Genomic DNA, 6525 nt, shown 5'->3' with positions numbered 1-6525 from the left:
AGGAAACACACATGAGCACAAAGCTGCAAGCAGGCACCCAGCTAGTCTAAGTGTCCCAAGTGTAGAGGAAACAAAGTTGTTAGTAAGTTTGTAAATTGAGCAGAGGCTACAAGTGGATACTTAGCTAATCTAAGTACCCCAACTATTGGGGTTCAGGGGTCATATACATTATCTAGCTTCTAAGTTCTCCCCTTTGGGCATAATGTACAGTTACAAACACTTTATTCCTCACTTAATAAAGATTCTTTGTCTTAATGAAATTGTTACAGAGGCTTCCTTTCCCATCAGAGCCCTGCCTCTTCCTCCTGTGCTATTTTGTCTGCAATGTTCAGAACACCCAGTAGTCTCAGTAAGGTTGTTACAGAAGTCCCTTTTCTCAGCACAGTCTCAAGGATGCTCCCCTTCTCCTGGACTATTTTGTTTGCAATGCTCAGGACACCTGGCAATTTTATCAAACCAAGCCCAGGATCTCTGAGTGAACTTTGGACACATGTTTTCCTCTTGCTTCCAGTCTGTTGTATTAAGTTCTTCATTAGATTGTAATGGCGAGGGCCCTGCCCTTATTTCCCCTCTGGCCACTCAGTCCTAGCTGCTACCTAACATTTATGCAAATGAGATGTTAATCTACCACCCACATATTAGAGTCAGCATTTACAGAAACAATGTCAAAAAAAAAATGGTAAGGTGGGTTGCAGTTCCCCACTGTTACAATTTTCCATGGTTATACAGGTACTGTTTTCTGCATTTCAGTGTATAGAATGGGATGAATAAAAACACTTACCTAATTTCTTCAGTTTATTGAGAACTTAACATGCACTTATATTGAACTAGACCAAGGGGAAAAGGGAAACTAGAACTTTGGCTACATGTGCTTACTTACATAAACAGGGATAGAGTTGAGCCCGTGGAGATGAAAGAAAATTGATATGAAGTAGCACTTAGAACTGATGGAGCAAAACAATTACTATACTGTGCATGCAGGTTTTGGTAGCTTCACGTTTGTCCAGTATTCTAAAAGTGTGAGTCTATGTAGCAGCAGGAAAGACTACCTTAAGATCATCCTTGGGGTGCTCTAGGTAAAGGTTTCAAACTATTATCATGGTAATTATAATACATGAATATCAGTATATTTTCTTATTTCTGTTAATTGACAGCCAACTGAATTAGGACAAATACTGTGGTGTTTATTTTTGAAGGCCCAATATGTGTTTAATCTTTGACACATAGGAGGTAGTGAAAATATGCTGGTGAATGAAGAATGCTACCATTTTCACTCTGATATTTTCTAAGAAATATTATATTTTAATGAGTCATATCAACATGGATGAATTTTCTTCCAGAAATAATTTTTGAAGCCCACTATTAAACATATTTTAATCCTTAATCAATTTTTATGCAGTTAAATTTTTTCACTTTGCCCTTTTTTATGGGAACAATGGCTTTAGTTGCACATTCAGAAAAAAACAGTCTAATATTATTGTTGTCTAATTACTTACCAATTATAACCCTCAGCCATTCTTAAGTTTCCTTTTTGGCTATAACTATGCTCCATTTTTCCTAGCCCAAATTTGTCAAGAATAATTTGTTACTTTTTTCAATGGTATCAATTGTTAGTTAGCATAGGCAAAAATTAATGACCAGTGACATGGTAACAAAGGTCTATTTTATTTAATGTCTCACACAATCATCAATTAAAGTAAAATAAAATTACTTATCTGGCACTTCCTTAAGTTTTGTCTTGATAACATCACTTTAATATAACTGAGAATATTTCCTATCTCTTTTTTCCCTCATCTCTTTTTGAAAAGATAGCATTACTATGCATCCAATTACATAAACAAGAAAAATAGGCATCAGTCTTTTTACCTTCTTCTAACTCGGACTCCCTTGTCAAATCCATCAATAAATCTCTTAGATTTACCTTTGAAGTATATTATAAGTAAACCCACCCTTTATAGACAGCTGTATCTTTGCCACGTAAGTATCCAGAATGTGTTGGCTAAATTACTGTAATAGTCCACTTTTTGATCTCCTCCTCTTATCCTTTCTACTCACTTTACACTAAACTCGAAGTCCTTTTTTCCTCCAAAGAATTCAGATTGATTATCCTACAACTTACTACACTTCAAAGATTCTGAAATGTCAGTTGGTATCAATCATATCTGAACTGATACATTGTAAAATATGAAGGAAAAAGCCTAAGTAAAATGCATTATTGAGGTTCATGTAAGAATACTGTTAACAATAATTTTATTTTTTATTATGCATTTACTGATCCCTTAAGCAATCATTTTATTACTGACTTTAAAGTCAATAATGAGTGTGCATACATGTTTACGAGGGAAACCAAAGTTTTGCCACCCAAAATATGCCTTTCGGTATGTTGATTTTGAGTTGGTTATTAAGAGTCAAAAGACTCACAAAGAGCTTTCCCTCCTTATCTGCTTAAAGGAATTTAGACTTAAACCTGTTTAGAGGAAGAGAGCTCATCTTACCACCATAATATAAACTAAGTGTTGCAGACAAGGAGAAATCTAACAAAGCCTGTTTGTTAGACTTCCCTGTGTCCTATTGTTTCTAGGTGACCAAGCAAGAATTTTTTTACCAGGCATTTGTTCTTTCTTATTTACCTGTGCATTGCCTGCTTTCCCTTTGAAATCCCAGATTCCCATCTCCTTCTCCTTAGTCCAGAATGGCCTACAAACCACAATTACTCAATGTCTCCTTGGGTCTCATACTTTTATGACACCTCTGTGTGTATATCCGTAGTAAATTCCGGACATTTTCTCCTGTTAATCTGTCTTATGTTAATTTGATCATTATCAGGGCTAGAAGAACTTAGAAGGTGGGAGGAGGTTTTCTACATCAACCACCCAGGAGTAGTGCGGTAAGAAGGGACAACTGCCCCTCTTCCTCTCTGTTACCTGCTGGGCAGCTGCAAGGAAGCGACCATGCATGAATGCGTCTTTACCCGCATTGGCCAGATTAGTGTCCAGATTGGCAATGCTTGCAGGGATGCAGGGAGCTCTACTGCCTGAACCATGGCATGCAGCCCAAAGGCCAAGTGCCAAGTGATGAGACCACTGAGGGGGAGGTGACTCATTCAACACCCTCTTTAGTAAGACAGGTGCTGGTGAGCAAGCATGTGCCTGGGACAGTGTTATTGACCTGGAACCCACAGTCATTGGTGAAGTATTCACTGGCACCTATGGTCAGTTCTTCCACCTTCAGCAGCTCTTCACAGGCAAGGAAGATGCTGCCCATAACTATGCCTGTGGACACCACACCATTGGCAAAGAGATCGTTGACTTTGTCTTAGACCTAATTCAGAAACTGACCAACCATGCCCAGGTCCTCGGGGCTCCTTTCCACAGTTTAGTAGTAGAACTGCCTCAGGATTCTCCTCCCTACTAATGGAAAGTCTCCCTATTGATTATGGCAAGAAGTCCAAGCTGTATTTTTCTATTTACTCAGCCCCCCAGGTTTCCACAGCAATGGTTGAGCCCTACAAGTCCATCCTCACCATCCGTACCACCCTGGGACACTCTGATTGTGCCTTCATGGTTGACACTGAAGCCATGTACGTCTGTCATAGAAACCTCAATATGGAGCTCCCAACCAGTACTAACCCGAATAGGTTTATAGGTCAAATCGTGTCCTCAGACACATTCAGGCTTTCCTCAGATTTGATGGAGCCCTGAATGTTGATCTGATGAAATCCCAGATCACTCCAGTGCCCTATCCCCAAATCCACTCCCCTCTGGCCACATATGTTCCTATCATCTCTGCAAAGAAAGTCCACCAGGAACTGCTTTCTGTACCAGAGATCAGTAATGTATGCTTTGCACCAGCCAACCAAATGGCGAAATGTGACCCTTATCACAATATATACATAGTTTGCTGCCTGTTGTACCATGGTGATATGGTTTCCACAGATGTCAATTCTGCCATTGCCACCATCAAGACAAAGCATACCATCCAGTGTGTGGACTGGTGCCCTTATGAGCTCCAAAGTCAGCATTAATTACCAGCTTCCCACTGTGATACCTGGTGGAGACCTGGCCAAAACCCAGTGAGCTGTGTGTATGCTGGGCAACACCACAGCTGTTGCTGAGGCCTGGGCTCACCTAGAGCACAAGTTTGACCTGTTGCATGCTGAGCGTGCCTTTGCCCACTGGGTGAGGGCATGGAGGAAGGCCCGTGGAGACATGGCTGCCCTTGTGGAGGATTGGGAGGAGAATGGTGTGGATTCTGCTAAAGGAGAGAGTGAGGAGGAAGGAAAGAAACACTAAAGCTAAAATGTCAGTAAGATGCTGCATTTTACAAAGAAACTTATTCTGTTTCAAACATTGGAAAGTTGTGGTCTGATCAGTTAAGTTTGTATGTAGCAGTACACACTCCCCTAGAAAATGACTAGACTATGCTTCAAAACATGACGGTTTGTAACAGACAGAACCTATCTCTTTCTCTGATGGATTCAAATATAGCCCTCCCTGTCTTAACTGGAAGAAAAAGGTAGGAGGAAAGTTATTTTTGACATCCATATTTACATATTAGTTTTCCTAACTAAACTCTGAGTTCAGGCATGACCATTACTACTGTAGACACAATGACAAAACCCTAATGGTCCTTAAAATATATCAGTTGTCAGGCAGTTCTTCTGTCAGCTATACCGACTTAAAAATAAGTAGCTCTTATGGATTCCTCTGTGATCAAATGTAACTACTCTTATTACCTTCATATTTTCTTAATATTCTTTTAACATATTTAGAAACTGCACTTATATCACTTCTAATTGTTACTATTGGTAATTAGTATATATTATCTTTTTTTTCCATGCTCAGTCTGGCTCTAGGTTTATCAAATGTATAGATCTCCACAAAGAATTTGTTTTTAGGTTTTTTTAAATCAGTTTTGTTTTCTATATTACTGATGTTTAATGAAAATTTGTATTGGCTTAATCATAGATTCACATGCAGTTCTAATAAATATTATAGAGATTTCATGTACAGTTTTTTTTTCATTTCCCCCATAGTGATAACAGTAGATTTGCTACCCACATGTGGAGAACAAAGAATATTTCTCTACTAGGTATTCACTGCAGAAGGATCAGCCTCAGGAACTCTCTAGCCTCTGGCAGTAGGAAGGGTGTATCGGGCTCATGAAGACCAAAGGCATCCAGGACCACGCTGTTTGCTGCAGAATACCCACTTCCTCTGGGTTATGAAACATCAGGTTGGGCAAGTATAGTCATGGGCTGATCTACTGGGTCCCTAGAGCTACAGCACTGTTTGCAGGTAGCAAAGGAATGGATCTACTTGGGTCGCCTTCTGTTTATAGGCTGGTAGCTGGAAAACATGGAGTCAGGATCCTCTGTTGTTGAGTAGAGACTTAAAACCCCCCAGCCTTATGTGTTCTTCTGGACATGGTGTCCCAGATCAGTTCGCCTTTATCTTTTTACCCTTCAGAATTCTACTTTTTTTTTGTTGCCTTCATTGTTTTCAGGGTATATAATTTTACTTAGTGGAAAGAGCAGAGAGAAATATAGTTATGCTATCTTTGTGGATTAGAAGTTCCTACTTGTTGATTTTTTTTCTCTGAACTTTATTATTGTTTTTCTGCCTACCTTACTCATAATTTGACCACATTATTTAATTTCTTAAGGTGAAAGCTGAGGCTATGAATTTGAGACCTTTCACACAAAATGTGAAGTGAAAGGTGATTTCAATTGAGGCTGTGAAATCTAAAATTCAAAATTCATTTTCTGGAAGTTTATTTTGGAAGTGTACTTGATACTTAGGAAATATTGGCAGCTGTTGTTTGAATTCATAGTCATATGTAAGAAAAAGAGCACACAATATTACACTGTCATTATAGAAGCCAGAATGATGATACTTTTTAAATATGGGCTAAATCACACCACTGCTCTGCTTCAGTGCTGTCACTGAGACATAAAAGTTAAATCCCACATGATTACCTGAACTTCTTCAAAAGATGCACTGTATCCCCACTCTTTTCCCTGGGCTTATCTAAAATGACTCTCTTGTTACCAGGTCTGCTCTGATCATACTAATATTCTTGATATTCCCCAAATACCTACCAAAGCAGCCATCTGCAGAGGACCTTTGCCTTTCAGGCTTCTGTGCTTGGAATTCTCTTTTTCCACAGAACGTCATGACTCTCACTCACCTTCACCTCCCTCAGGATTTAAAGCTCAGATGTCTTTCTGCCAACATGGCTTTCCTTGATGACTCTATTTAAAATAGTAATGGCCCACACTAGCAATACTGGTGCCTTTTATATGATTTGTTTTTTCTTCAGAGAACTTATAAAAATTAAAAATATTTTCTATGTTACTTGTTTGTTTTATGACTGCCTGTTTCCTCATAATAGAATGTAAGATCATTTAAGGCATAGATTTTTCCCTTCATATCACTGCTGTCTCTTCCACATAAGGTGGAGTGATACATTTACAATAAATGATTTTTGACAACAGGAAGATAGAAAAGAAGGCAGGGAAGACTA

The 6525-nt window shown here is 38.9% G+C and overlaps 1 pseudogene; it reads left to right on the top strand.

Annotated features, from left to right (window-relative positions):
* The first annotated feature begins 2951 nt into the window (after nucleotides 1-2951).
* Nucleotides 2952-4292, top strand: LOC123815816 (annotated as a pseudogene).
* Nucleotides 4293-6525: the final 2233 nt, after the last annotated feature.

This window comes from Phyllostomus hastatus, unplaced genomic scaffold, assembly GCF_019186645.2.
Source record: "Phyllostomus hastatus isolate PE091 unplaced genomic scaffold, TTU_PhHast_1.1 phas_contig_196, whole genome shotgun sequence".
NCBI classification, from domain to species: domain Eukaryota; kingdom Metazoa; phylum Chordata; class Mammalia; order Chiroptera; family Phyllostomidae; genus Phyllostomus; species Phyllostomus hastatus.
This window is presented reverse-complemented; position numbering and strand designations above follow the sequence as displayed.